Here is a 16,305-nt window from a genome sequence, read left to right on the forward strand (position 1 = left end):
ACACATCAACATGTGGAATAAGTCAAGAGGTATGAATACTTTCTGATGACAGTGTACGTAGTCGTGCTACTGCAGTTTGTTGAAGGCTACAATGCGTCTCTACACTTGATCATGGTTTTGGACGAGCCACTCCAGTGCCTTTAGGGTCAGCTGTGGTGAACACGTAGAAAAACCCCAAAAGGGATAACTTGTTTCTACACTAATCTGTGATTTTTACTATCACCGGGGCAGGGACGCATTGAGACACGCACTCTACATAGAGCGGATCAGCACCACCGCTTCACTTCCCAGCTCAAAGTAACATAAGGAACACTCAGCAAATAGCAAACAAACCAAGCATTTCATCTGTTAATATCCCAAAGCAGAGTATCCCTCATTGTCCAAATGTCGTCATGTTAGAGTAATGCCACCGGAAAATCCCCACTAGTCTAGCTTCTAATCTCATATTTGACTGTAGTCTTTCCTAGATTTGCCAGAGTGAACACAGATTAGGATTAAATCACAGGAAATTGACCATATTTATGCACTTTATAATTTATTTATCTTACATTCTGTTGTCCCAATGTGAACCTTGAATTTTCATTGGGCTAGTGGGATTGGAAGGTTATATATTGTATATTGCAACATCAATTAGTTCACAAATAATGGTAAAATGCTATCCAATTTCCTGGGTATGAATGAGTATCCATAATAAACCACAAAATTATTCTTCAGAGGTGGTCATGGGTAATTATGGAATTGTCTATTCATCAGATTTTGAGACCCGCCTACAGCATTTAGAGAATGTTTTTCAGAAATGGTGGTACTATGACGTGAAGTTGTAGCCCCAAGAAGCCTCCTGCAAAGCGAAGAGTGGAAAGGGTACATTCAATTTCAAAAGGCTTGGTGACCCGCACATGGTAAATGTATGGCAAACAAGAATAGCATCTTCCCAGGACCTGATATTCATTACCACCCCAGAACAATCATTTTGTGCTTCATTATGGGTACTAATTTATGCCCCAGGAAATTGTATAGCATTTTACCATGACTAATTAATGTTGCAATATGCAACATACATTGATACAATCCCGCTGTCCCAATGTAAATGAAAGGTTCACATTGGGACAGCAAAATTTAAAAAGCAAAAAACAGAATAAATTATAAAGCGCATAAATATGGTCCATTTCCTGTTATTTAATCCTAATCTGTGTTCACTCTGGCAAATCTTGGAAAGACTACAGTCAAATATGAGATTAGAAGCTAGACTAGGGATTTTCCGGTGGCATTATTCTAACATGACGACATTTGGACAATGAGGGATACTCTGCTTTGGGATATTAACAGATGAAATGCTTGGTTTGTTTGCTATTTGCTGAGTGTTCCTTATGTTACTTTGAGCTGGGAAGTGAAGCGGTGGTGCTGATCCGCTCTATGTAGAGTGCGTGTCTCAATGCGTCCCTGCCCCAGTGATAGTAAAAATCACAGATTAGTGTAGAAACAAGTTATCCCTTTTGGGGTTTTTCTACGTGTTCACCACAGCTGACCCTAAAGGCACTGGAGTGGCTCGTCCAAAACCATGATCAAGTGTAGAGACGCATTGTAGCCTTCAACAAACTGCAGTAGCACGACTACGTACACTGTCATCAGAAAGTATTCATACCTCTTGACTTATTCCACATGTTGATGTGTTACAGCCATCTACACATAATACCCCATAGTGACAAAGTTAAAACATGTTTTTTGAAATGTTTGCAAATGTATTGAAAATTAAATACAGAAATATCTAATTCGCATAAGTATTCACACCCCTGAGTTAATACTTTGTAGAAGCACCCTTGGTAGCGATTACAGTTTTACAGTCTTTCTGGGTAAGTCTCTAAGAGCTTTCCACACCTAGACTGTGCAACATTTGCCCATTATTATTTTCAAAAAATTCTTCAAGCCCTGTTAAAACATTGGTTGATCATTGCTAGACAACCATTTTCAGGTATTGACAGATTATCAAGAAGATTTAAGTCAAAACTGTAACTCAGCTGCTCAGGGACATTCACTGTCTTCTTGGTAAGCAACTCCAGTGTATATATTTGGCCTTGTGTTTTAAGTTATTGTCCTGCTGAAAGGTGAATTAATCACTTAGTGTCTGTTGGAAAGCAGACTGAATCAGGTTTTCCTCTAGGATTTTGCTTGTGCTTTAGCTTGTGCTTTTTTCCATTCCATGTATTGTTTATTCAGAAAAACTCCCCAGTCCTTAATGATTAAAAGCATACCCATAATGAGTGAGGAAGTTAGGTAAAGCTCCGCCTCATCTCAGCTCACTGGTCACAATAACAACACCCACCTGAAGCAGGCGCTCCAGCAGGTATATCTCACTGGTCATCCCCAAAGGCAACACCTACTTTGGCCGCCTTTCCTTCCAGTTCTCTGCTGCCAATGACTGGAACGAATTGCAAAAATTGCTGAAGCTGGAGAATTATATTTCCCTCACTAACTTTAAACATCAGCTACCTGAGCAGCTAACCGATCACTGCAGCTGTACATAGCCCATCTGTAAATAGCCCATCCAATCTACCTACCTCATCCCCATATTGTTTTTATTTACTTTTCTGCTCTTTTGCAAACCAGTATTTCTACTTGCACATCATCATCTGTTCATCTATCACTCCAGTGTTAATTTGCTAAATTGTAATTACTCTGCTACTATGGCCTATTTATTGCCTTACCTCCTCACGCCATTTGCATACACTGTATATAGACTTTTTTCTATTGTGTTATTGACTGTACTCTTGTTTATCCCATGTGTAACTCTGTTGTTGTTTGTGTCGCACTGCTTTGCTTTATCTTGGCCAGGTCGCAGTTGTAAATGAGAACTTGTTCTCAACTAGCCTACCTGGTTAAATAAAGGTGAAAAAATAAAATGTAAATTGACGAAAAGTTAGACGCACAAATATCACCCCCCCAAAAAAAATGCTAACTTCACCTGTTATTGTAATGGTGAGAGGTTAGCATGTCTTGAGGGTATGATATTTGTGCGTCTAACTTTCTCACTCACCATTATTCATTCAGAATGATCAGCTTTCACAATGATCAGCATCCACATTATTGTAGAAGTGTTTAGAAACATTATTTTTTACAATTAAAGTTAATCAAATGACAAAATACATAATTTAATATTAATTTTCTATTGGGCACAAAATAATCTGAAACACAAACAAAACAAACAGAAAATGCATCCAAAAAATGTATAGAATCACAACCTTGATGTAGTCATTGCATACAATGGGACTAAATACAAGATTTTGACTACTTTAACACACATATACTGTAAGTGAATTTGTCCAAATACTTTTGGTCTCCTAAAATGGATGGGGGTGATGTACAAAAAAGTGCTGTCATTTCTAAACAGTTCACCCTAAAATGAAAGCTGACAGTCTGAACTTTAACCTCATAGTCATTGTATCATTTCAAATCCAAAGTGCTGGAGAACAGAGCTAAAACAACAACAGTGTCACTGTCCCAATACTTTTGGAGCCTCACTTTACATCAATAGAGATTTATTGATTTGCTCAGCAACCCCAGACAGCGGTGCATTAGCGGTTGGAATGTTGCTCGGGCAAGGAAAAGCCAGAATGGGATCCAATCAAATTATATTTTATTGGTCACATACACATGGTTAGCAGATGTTAATGCGAGTGTAGCGAAATGCTTGTGCTTCTAGTTCCGACCGTGCAGTAATATCTAACAAGTAATCTAACTAATTTCTTCAGCCTCCTGAGGTTGAAGAGGCGCTGTTGCGCCTTCTTCACCACGCTGTCTGTGTGGGTGGATCATTTCAGTTTGTCCGTACCGAGGAACTTAAAACTTTCCACCTTTTCCACTACTGTCCCGTCGATGTGGATTGGGGGGTGCGCCCTCTGCTGTTTCCTGAAGTCCACAATCATCTCCTTTGTTTTGTTGATGTTGAGTGTGAGGTTATTTTCCTGACACCACACTCCGAGGGCCCTCACCTCCTCCCTGTAGGCCATCTCGTCATTGTCCGTAATCAAGCCTACCACTGTAGTGTCGTGTGCAAACTTGATGATTGAGTTGGAGGCGTGCATGGCCACGCAGTCATGGGTGAACAGGGAGTACAGGAGAGGGCTGAGAACGCACCCTTGTGGGGGCCCAGTGTTGAGGATCAGTGGGATGGAGAGGTCGTTTCCTACCCTCACCACATGGGGGCACCCCGTCAGAAAGTCCAGGACCTAGTTGCACAGGGCGTTTTAATGACGAGTTTGGGGGTGTACTATGGTGTTAAATGCTGAGCTGTAGTCGATGAACAGCATTCTTACATAGGTATTCCACTTGTCCAGATGGGTTAGGGCAGTGTGCAGTGTGATTGCGTCGTCTGTGGAGTGGACCTATTGGGGTCGTAAGGATATTAGAGTGGGTCTAGGGTGTCAGGTAGGGTGGAGGTGATCCTTGACTAGTCTCTCAAAGCACTGGTAAAGATCCTGGTAAACTTGAATAACCCTAAGCTTTTTTTCCGTCTTGGGGGCCTTCACGTGCCAAATACCCGATCACCAGAACCAAAGTGTAGTACCACGCTGCTCCCATCAAGCTTGTCATATGTTTTTGATTTTAACGTTGTTGATGATTATATTCCTTTCTTTTTCACCTCTTTTCTTAAGTGTGTTGGGACTCACTTTAAATGCACCATATATATATACACTGCTCAAAAAAATAAAGGGAACACTTAAACAACACAATGTAACTACAAGTCAATCTGTGATTGGAACGAATTGCAAAAATCGCTGAAGTTGGAGACTTTTATCTCCCTCACCAACTTCAAACATCAGCTATCTGAGCAGCTAACCGATCGCTGCAGCTGTACATAGTCTATTGGTAAATAGCCCACCCATTTTCACCTACCTCATCCCCATACTGTTCTTATTTATTTACTTTTCTACTCTTTTGCACACCAATATCTCTACCTGTACATGACCATCTGATCATTTATCACTCCAGTGTTAATCTGCAAAATTGTAATTATTCGCCTACCTCCTCATGCCTTTTGCACACATTGTATATAGACTCACCCCTTTGTTTTCTACTGTGTTATTGACTTGTTAATTGTTTATTCCATGTGTAACTCTGTGTTGTCTGCCCACACTGCTGTGCTTTATCTTGGCCAGGTCGCAGTTGCAAATGAGAACTTGTTCTCAACTAGCCTACCTGGTTAAATAAAGGTGAAATAAATAAAAATAAAAATCACACTTCTGTGAAATCAAACTGTCCACTTAGGAAGCAACACTGATTGACAATAGATTTCACATGCTGTTGTGCAAATGGAATAGACAACAGGTGGATATTATAGGCAATTAGCAAGACACCCCCAATAAAGGAGTGGTTCTGCAGGGGGTGACCACAGACCACTTCTCAGTTCCTATGCTTCCTGGCTGATGTTTTGGTCACTTTTGAATGCTGGCGGTGCTTTCACTCTAGGGGTAGCAAGAGTCTACAACCCACACAAGTGGCTCAGGTAGTGCAGCTCATCAATGCGAGTTATGGCAAGAAGGTTTGCTGTGTCTGTCAGCGTAGTGTCCAGAGCATGGAGGCGCTACCAGGAGACAGGCTAGTACATCAGGAGACGTGGAGGAGGCCATAGGAGGGCAACAACCCAGCAGCAGGACCACTACCTCCGCCTTTGTGCAAGGATGAACAGGAGGAGCACTGCCAGAGCCCTGCAAAATGACCTCCAGCAGGCCACAAATGTGCATGTGTCTGCTCAAACGGTCAGAAACAGACTCCATGAGGGTGGTATGAGGGCCCGACGTCCACAGGTGGGGGTTGTGCTTACAGCCCAACACCGTGCAGGACGTTTGGCATTTGCCACTACACTTTCAAAGTTCCTGAAATAAAAATGTCAAAGTATATTTAGATTTGTTTAACACTTTTTTGGTTACTACATGATTCCATGTGTTATTTAATTTGTTTTTGTCTTCACTATTATTCTTCAATGTCGAAAATAGTAAAAAATAAAGAAAAACCCTTGAATTAGTAGGTGGGTCCAAACTTTAGACTGGTTCTGTAGATGTACTTCTCAAACTTGACCTTAAAAATGTGCAGTATTTAATACTCTGAGAAAATAGATAAGCTGTAGCCTACAGTTTAAAACCACTCTCATTCGAAGTCCTTAGTAGTGATATAGAATGTAATATAGGATATGATATAGGATGTAATCCATCAATATAGGATGTAATATAGGATATATATGATATAGGTTGTAATCCATCAATATAGGATGTAATATAGGATATATATGATATAGGATGTAATCCATCAAGCATGTGGATGCAGTCTGGTGTCAATACTGACATTTGTCACTCAGATCCAATCCAGAAAATGCAGAGCAATTATGAAATATCCTATTTGGCCTGGTGTGGCAAAGTGCAAGTGGGCGTGGTGGAAAATGTGTTTTCGTGAAACTACTTGTCCTGCTGATTGCTTGGCTCTTCCTGTGCCGGTGAAGCACTAGTTAGTGTATGGTTGGATCTGATATGATGTGTCCAAGAAATTAAATACTGCAAAAAAGATTTCATGATATAGGAGCTGTAGCTACAAAACCATGTCACTGTAAATATAACATTTTTTAGTACACCAACTTTACCTAAAAAACCTGAGATCCAGTATGACAAAATAGGTGCTGTGATTCTCACATAACTGTTAAAGGGATAGTAAAGGCCCAAATTTCAAAATTACACATTGGTTTCCTTACCCAGAAAGGTTATGTAGTCCTCCTGACATGGGGCCCTGAATAGGTTTATACTCCTTAAAAGAAGGCACCATTAATTGTATATGAATAAAAACATATGCAAATGATCTAGGAACACACATCTAATTATGTTTCCTAATTTGTAGAGCTGGTCTAGAGCATAGAATAACAATGACAAGGTACATTAGTAGCGGAGTTTGCACTTTAAATGACTGATATGTATATTTTTTCCAAATATAACAAATAAACCTTCCTTTCACTGTGACCTGGCAGTTAGGTGTTGGCTTTGGCTCCATAACCACTACATGGTCAGGCAGTTAGGTGTTGGCTTTGGGTCCATAACCACTACATGGTCAGGCAGTTAGGTGTTGGCTTTGGGTCCATAACCACTACATGGTCAGGCAGTTAGGTGTTGGCTCCATAACCACTACATGGTCAGGCAGTTAGGTGTTGGCTCCATAACCACTACATGGTCAGGCAGTTAGGTGTTGGCTTTGGGTCCATAACCACTACATGGTCAGGCAGTTAGGTGTTGGCTTTGGGTCCATAACCACTACATGGTCAGGCAGTTAGGTGTTGGCTTTGGCTCCATAACCACTACATGGTCAGGCAGTTAGGTGTTGGCTTTGGGTCCATAACCACTACATGGTCAGGCAGTTAGGTGTTGGCTTTGGGTCCATAACCACTACATGGTCAGGCAGTTAGGTGTTGGCTTTGGGTGGGTCCATAACCACTACATGGTCAGGCAGTTAGGTGTTGGCTTTGGGTGGGTCCATAACCACTACATGGTCAGGCAGTTAGGTGTTGGCTTTGGGTCCATAACCACTACATGGTCAGGCAGTTAGGTGTTGGCTTTGGGTCCATAGCCACTACATGGTCAGGCAGTTAGGTGTTGGCTTTGGGTCCATAACCACTACATGGTCAGGCAGTTAGGTGTTGGCTTGGGTGGGTCCATAACCACTACATGGTCAGGCAGTTAGGTGTTGGCTTTGGGTGGGTCCATAACCACTACATGGTCAGGCAGTTAGGTGTTGGCTTTGGGTCCATAACCACTACATGGTCAGGCAGTTAGGTGTTGGCTTTGGGTCCATAGCCACTACATGGTCAGGCAGTTAGGTGTTGGCTTTGGGTCCATAACCACTACATGGTCAGGCAGTTAGGTGTTGGCTTGGGTGGGTCCATAACCACTACATGGTCAGGCAGTTAGGTGTTGGCTTTGGGTGGGTCCATAACCACTACATGGTCAGGCAGTTAGGTGTTGGCTTTGGGTCCATAACCACTACATGGTCAGGCAGTTAGGTGTTGGCTTTGGGTCCATAGCCACTACATGGTCAGGCAGTTAGGTGTTGGCTCCATAACCACTACATGGTCAGGCAGTTAGGTGTTGGCTCCATAACCACTACATGGTCAGGCAGTTAGGTGTTGGCTTTGGGTCCATAACCACTACATGGTCAGGCAGTTAGGTGTTGGCTTTGGGTCCATAACCACTACATGGTCAGGCAGTTAGGTGTTGGCTTTGGGTCCATAACCACTACATGGTCAGGCAGTTAGGTGTTGGCTTTGGGTCCATAACCACTACATGGTCAGGCAGTTAGGTGTTGGCTTTGGGTGGGTCCATAACCACTACATGGTCAGGCAGTTAGGTGTTGGCTTTGGGTCCATAACCACTACATGGTCAGGCAGTTAGGTGTTGGCTTTGGGTGGGTCCATAACCACTACATGGTCAGGCAGTTAGGTGTTGGCTTTGGGTGGGTCCATAACCACTACATGGTCAGGCAGTTAGGTGTTGGCTTTGGGTGGGTCCATAACCACTACATGGTCAGGCAGTTAGGTGCTGGCTTTGGGTCCATAACCACTACATGGTCAGGCAGTTAGGTGCTGGCTCCATAACCACTACATGGTCAGGCAGTTAGGTGTTGGCTCCATAACCACTACATGGTCAGGCAGTTAGGTGGGTCATTGCTATTATGCGGTACATTTTCTGTCCCCAGGAAATCTAACTTTAGTGTAAAATGGGGATTCCAAAAATATTTAAATATAAAGTCAGTAAAAAGAAGTGTTCTTTGCCTTAAAAACAAACATATGGATCTTGAAAGAGGAATTTGACACATTTTTCACACTTTCTTTCAGTGGATGTAGGCGTTTTTGCCACGTCCCCAGGTGTTAATCATCATTGTAGTTAAATTCTCTCTCATTAATGTTCTCTTGATTTGTATTTATTTAATTTAAGATTTGTGTCCCCGATATTGTATTTATTTTATTAAAAGATTTTGTGTCCCGTTCCGTCCTTTTAGCTGGTTATAAATCGACATTTAAGAAAACAACCTCTTCCGACAAGGACACAGGAAGTGTCAGAATTTCAGTTTGATCAATGTTCCATGTTGTTAGTTTATATGTCCTATACAACCCGGCTAAATTATTAAAAAAATGTTTTACCAAATACAAAAATATGTTTGATGGAGAAGTTAAAATCATGTTCAAGTGCTCAAAATTATGCTAGCTCAATCTTGCTTGCTCACAGAGCTATGGACAATTTAGGCTCAAAATATCCACCCTGTTAGGATTATGCACCTAACAGGTTGGAAAATGCACCTAAAAACAAGTGGCTGAGCTTGATCAATTTGTTTTTCTGAAAGTTAAAACGTCATTCTTCTGATAGAATACATTTACAAAAGTTAGGTCCAAAACGCACCACAAGGCAGAAATGACCCTGAGAAATTAAAAAATGAGAAATGACACTACGTTGTAGTTTATGCCTGAAGCAAAAAACAATTCATTCAGTCAGACCCCAAAATAGGTTATTTGGGGCCCTCTTGTGGTCAATGATGCTACCTACAATGAGTTCTTAGAGGTCAATTTCAATAGCAAGCTCAGCTCGAAAGGGAGACTAACCCAATTACACAATCATTACATTTGTATTACGGACAGTATATGCAAATTGACTTAAACATATTTGATTTAAGAAAATCATGGTCAGTTGTATAAAGGCAGTCACAGGAAAGGTGCTGTCCGCACAAGGTGCTGTCCAACAGTATAATACACTGTACAGAACATTAAGAACACCTTCCTAACATTGAGGTGCAGGTTTGTAGACATTTTTCCCAATTTATTGAAAACAGAAACACCTTATTTACATAAGTATTCAGACCCTTTGCTATGAGACTCAAAATTGAACTCAGGTGCATCCTGTTTCCATTGAGCATCCTTGAGATGTTTCAACAACTTGATTGGAGTCCACCTGTGATAAATTCAAATGATTGGACATGATTTGGAAAGGCACTCACCTGTCTATATAAGGTCCCACAGTTGACAGTGCATGTCAGAGTGAAAAGCAAGCCATGAGGTCGAAGGAATTGATCTTAGAGCTCTAAGATCGGATTGTGTCGAGGGATCTGGGGAAGGGTATCAAAACATTTCTGCATCATTGAAGGTCCCCAAGAACACAGTGGACTCCTTCATTCTTAAATGGAAGAAGCTTGGAACCACCAAGACTCTTCCTAGAGCTGGCCGCCCAGCCAAACTGAGCCATCGGGGGAGGTGACCAAGAACCTAATGGTAATTCTGACAGACCTCCAGAGTCCCTCTGTGCTTCCGGCGCCGACAGAGATGGCCGCCTCGCTTCGCGTTCCTAGGAAACTATGCAGTTTTTTGTTTTTTTACGTGTTATTTCTTACACTAGTACCCCAGGTCATCTTAGGTTTCATTACATACAGCCGAGAAGAACTACTGAATATAAGATCAGCGTCAACTCACCATCAGTACGACCAAGAATATGTTTTTCGCGATGCGGATCCTGTGTTCTGCCTTACAACCAGTGTAACCGAGTGGATCACATGCAGCGACCAAAAAAAAAAAAACGACTCAGAAAAAGAGGGAAACGAAGCGGTCTTCTGGTCAGACTCCGGAGACGGGCACATCGTGCACCACTCCCTAGCATTCTTCTTGCCAATGTCCAGTCTCTTGACAACAAGGTTGATGAAATCCGAGCAAGGGTAGCATTCCAGAGGGACATCAGAGACTGTAACGTTCTCTGCTTCACGGAAACATGGCTAACTGGAGAGACGCAATCCGAAGCGGTGCAGCCAGCGGGTTTCTCCATGCATCGCGCCGACAGAAACAAACATCTTTCTGGTAAGAAGAGGGGCGGGGGCGTATGCCTTATGGCCAACGTGACATGGTGTGATGAAAGAAACATACAGGAACTCAAATCCTTCTGTTCACCTGATTTAGAATTCCTCACAATCAAATGTAGACCGCATTATCTACCAAGAGAATTCTCTTCGATTATAATCACAGCCGTATATATCCCCCAAGCAGACACATCGATGGCTCTGAACGAACTTTATTTAACTCTCTGCAAACTGGAAACGATTTATCCGGAGGCTGCATTCATTGTAGCTGGGGATTTTAACAAGGCTAATCTGAAAACAAGACTCCCTAAATTTTATCAGCATATCGATTGCGCAACCAGGGGTGGAAAGACCCTGGATCATTGTTACTCTAACTTCCGCGACGCATATAAGGCCCTGCCCCGCCCCCTTTCGGAAAAGCTGACCACGACTCCATTTTGTTGATCCCTGCCTACAGACAGAAACTAAAACAAGAAGCTCCCACGCTGAGGTCTGTCCAACGCTGGTCCGACCAAGCTGACTCCACACTCCAAGACTGCTTCCATCACGTGGACTGGGAGATGTTTCGTATTGCGTCAGACAACAACATTGACGAATACGCTGATACGGTGTGCGAGTTCATTAGAACGTGCGTTGAAGATGTCGTTCCCATAGCAACGATTAAAACATTCCCTAACCAGAAACCGTGGATTGATGGCAGCATTCGTGTGAAACTGAAGGCACGAACCACTGCTTTTAATCAGGGCAAGGTGTCTGGTAACATGACTGAATACAAACAGTGCAGCTATTCCCTCCGCAAGGCTATCAAACAAGCTAAGCGCCAGTACAGAGACAAAGTAGAATCTCAATTCAACGGCTCAGACACAAGAGGCATGTGGCAGGGTCTACAGTCAATCACGGACTACAGGAAGAAACCCAGCCCAGTCACGGACCAGGATGTCTTGCTCCCAGGCAGACTAAATAACTTTTTGCCCGCTTTGAGGACAATACAGTGCCACTGACACGGCCTGCAACGGAAACATGCAGTCTCTCCTTCACTGCAGCCGAAGTGAGTAAGACATTTAAACGTGTTAACCCTCGCAAGGCTGCAGGCCCAGACGGCATCCCCAGCCGCGCCCTCAGAGCATGCGCAGACCAGCTGGCCGGTGTGTTTACGGACATATTCAATCAATCCCTATACCAGTCTGCTGTTCCCACATGCTTCAAGAGGGCCACCATTGTTCCTGTTCCCAAGAAAGCTAAGGTAACTGAGCTAAACGACTACCGCCCCGTAGCACTCACATCCGTCATCATGAAGTGCTTTGAGAGACTAGTCAAGGACCATATCACCTCCACCCTACCTGACACCCTTGACCCACTCCAATTTGCTTACCGCCCAAATAGGTCCACAGACGATGCAATCTCAACCACACTGCACACTGCCCTAACCCATCTGGACAAGAGGAATACCTATGTGAGAATGCTGTTCATCGACTACAGCTCGGCATTCAACACCATAGTACCCTCCAAGCTCGTCATCAAGCTCGAGACCCTAGGTCTCGACCCCGCCCTGTGCAACTGGGTACTGGACTTCCTGACGGGCCGCCCCCAGGTGGTGAGGGTAGGCAACAACATCTCCTCCCCGCTGATCCTCAACACTGGGGCCCCACAAGGGTGCGTTCTGAGCCCTCTCCTGTACTCCCTGTTCACCCACGACTGCGTGGCCATGCACGCCTCCAACTCAATCATCAAGTTTGCGGACGACACAACAGTGGTAGGCTTGATTACCAACAACGACGAGACGGCCTACAGGGAGGAGGTGAGGGCCCTCGGAGTGTGGTGTCAGGAAAATAACCTCACACTCAACGTCAACAAAACTAAGGAGATGATTGTGGACTTCAGGAAACAGCAGAGGGAACACCCCCATCCACATCGATGGAACAGTAGTGGAGAGGGTAGCAAGTTTTAAGTTCCTCGGCATACACATCACAGACAAACTGAATTGGTCCACTCACACAGACAGCATCGTGAGGAAGGCGCAGCAGCGCCTCTTCAACCTCAGGAGGCTGAAGAAATTCGGCTTGTCACCAAAAGCACTCACAAACTTCTACAGATGCACAATCGAGAGCATCCTGGCGGGCTGTATCACCGCCTGGTATGGCAACTGCACCGCCCTCAACCGTAAGGTTGGCTGTTAAACAGCCACCACTAACATTGAGTGGCTACTGCCAACACACTGTCAATGACACTGACTCTACTCCAGCCACTTTAATCATGGGAATTGATGGGAAATGATGTAAATATATCACTAGCCACTTTAAACAATGCTACCTTATTGTTCATTGTTCATCATTGTTCATCTCCTATTGTTCATCTCATATGCATACGTTGCTACTGTACTCTATATCATCGACTGCATCCTTATGTAATACATGTATCACTAGCCACTTTAACTATGCCACTTGGTTTACATACTTATCTCATATGTATATACTGTACTCGATATCATCTACTGTATCTTGCCTATGCTGCTCTGTACCATCACTCATTCATATATCCTTATGTACATATTCTTTATCCCCTTACACTGTGTATAAGACAGTAGTTTTTTTGGAATTGTTAGTTAGATTACTTGCTCGTTATTACTGCATTGTCGGAACTAGAAGCACAAGCATTTCGCTACACTCGCATTAACATCTGCTAACCATGTGTATGTGACAAATAAAATTTGATTTGATTTGATTTGTGGAGATGGGAGAACCTTCCAGAAGGACAACCATTTCTACAGCACTCCACCAATCAGACATTTATGGTAAGAGTGGCCAGACAGATGCCACATCTCAGTAAAAGGAACATGACAGCCCGCTCGGGGGTTTGCCAAAAGGCACCTAAAAGGACTGACCATGAGAAACAAGATTCTCTGGTCTGATTAAACCAAGATTGGAGGAAACATGGCACCATCCCTAAGGTGTCTGGAGGAAATCTGGCACCATCCCTAAGGTGAAGCATTGTGGTGGCAGCATCATGCATCATGTTTTTCAGCAACATGGACTGAGAGACTAGTCCGGATTGAGGGAAGTATGAACAGAGCAAAGTAGAGAGCTCCTTGATGAAAACCTACTCCAGCTTGCTCGGGACCTCAGAAGGTGGATCTTTGCCCCAGTCTAACAGGACAATGACTTGCACACGTACAAGACAACACAGGAGTGGCTTCGGGACAAGTTTCCGAATGTCCTTGAGTGGCCCAGCCAGAGGCCGGACTTGATTGAACATCTCTGGAGACCTGAAAACAGCTGTGCAGCGACGTTCCTCATCGAACCTGAGCGCTTGAGAGGATCTGCAGAGAAGAATGGGAGAAGAACTCTCCAAACAAAAAAGGTGCTCCAACAAAGTACTGGTCTGAATTTTGTAAATGGTCTGAATTTTACCTAAATGGTTTTATTTTATACATTTGCAAAAATTTCTAAACCCGTTTTTGCTTTGTCATTATGGGGTAGTGTGTGTAGATTGAGGGATTAAAAAATAAAAAATACATTACTGCATATTTTTTAAATGTATCAATGTGGTAAAAGTCAAGAGGTCTGAATACTTACCAAATACAAGCAGGTGCTTCCACACAGGTGTGATTCCTGAGTTAAATGAAGCAATTAACATCCCATCATGCTTAGGGTCAGGTATAAAATTGCCCAGTTGCCAATTTATTTTGGCTACCATGGCTAGAAGAGATGTGACTTAGAGAGGGGTCTCAAAATTAGCATACGGGTTTTAAAGGGTGTGTGTGTGTCAGTCACCAGATCTCAACCCAATTGAACACTTATGGGAGATTCAGGAGCAGCACCCGAGACTGTTTTCCAACACCATCAACATAACACCAACTACGGAATTTCTCATGAAAGAATTGTCGCATCCCTCCAATAGAGTTCCAGACACTTGTAGAATCTATGCCAAGGCACATTGAAACTGTTCTGGCTCAAAACTATATTATGACACTGTTGGCATTTCCTTTATTTTGGCAGTTAGCTGTACATTGACTTCTACACGGAGTGTAAAAAACATTCAGAACATCTGGCCTTTCCATGACAGACTGACCAAGTGAATCCAGGTGAAAGCTGTGTCACTTGTTAAATCCCACTTCAAAATTATGTGTAGATGAAGGGGACAACACTGGTTAATCAATTAAGCCTAGAGACAAATCGAGACATGGATTGTGGATTGATTGCCTCCCATCTATCTTCAGAGTTCCTTCTGTTAGGTGACCTAAACTGGGATATGCTTAACACCTCAGCAGTCCTACAATCTAAGCTAGAGGCCCTCAATCTCACACAAATTAAAGGAAACCACCAGGTACAACCCTATATCCGTAAACATGGGCACCCTCAGAGATCATCCTGACCAACTTGCCCTCCAAATACACCTCTGCTGTTTTCAATCAGGATCTCAGCGATCACTGCCTCATTGCCTGCATCCGCTATGGGTCTGCGGTCAAACGACTACCCCTCATCACTGTCAAATGCTCCCTAAAACACTTCTGCGAGCAGGCCTTTCTAAATCGACCTGGCCCAGGTATCCTGGAAGAATATTGGCCTCATCCCGTCAGTCGAGGATGCCTGGTTGTTCTTTAAAAGTAATTTCCTCACCATCTTAAATAAGCATGCCCCTTTCAAAAATGTAGTACTAAGAACAGATATAGCCCTTGGTTCAATCCAGACCTGACTGCCTTTGACCAGTACAAAAACATCCTGTGGCGGACTGCATTAGCATCGAATAGCCCCCGCGATATGCAACTGTTCAGGGAAGTCAGGCACCAATAAACAAGTCAGTCAGGAAAGCAAAGCCTAGTTTTTTCAAACAGAAATTTGCATCCTGTAGCTCGAACTCAGAAGGTTTTTGGACACTAAAGTCCATGAGAACAAGAGCACCTCCCAGTTGCCTGCACTGCATTGAGGCTAGGCAACACGGTCACCACCGGTAAATCCATGATAATCGAAAATTTCAAAAAGCATCTCTACAGCTGGCCATACTTTCCTCCTGGCTACCCCAACCCCGCTCCGCACCCCTCGCAGCAACTTGCCCGAGCCTCCCCAGCTTCTCCTTCACCCAAATCCAGATCGCAGATGTTCTGAAAGAGCGGCAAAACCTGGACCCGTACAAAGCCGCTGGACTAGACAATCTGGACCCGCTCTTTCTAAAATGATCCGCCGCCATTGTTGCAACACCTATTACCAGTCTGTTCAACCTCTCATTTCATCCAAGATCCCTGAAGATTGGAAAGCTGCCGCGGTCATCCCCCTCTTCAAAGGGGGTGACACTCGACCCAAACTGTTACAGACCTATATCCATCCTGCCCTGCCTTTCTAAAGTCTTTGAAAGCCAAGTTTATAAACAGATCACTGACCATTTTGATTCCCACCGTACCTTCTCCGCTGTGCAATCCGGTTTCCGAGCTGGTCAAGGGTGCACCTC

This window comes from Oncorhynchus tshawytscha, linkage group LG11 (genome assembly GCF_018296145.1).
Source record: "Oncorhynchus tshawytscha isolate Ot180627B linkage group LG11, Otsh_v2.0, whole genome shotgun sequence".
NCBI classification, from domain to species: Eukaryota; Metazoa; Chordata; class Actinopteri; order Salmoniformes; family Salmonidae; genus Oncorhynchus; species Oncorhynchus tshawytscha.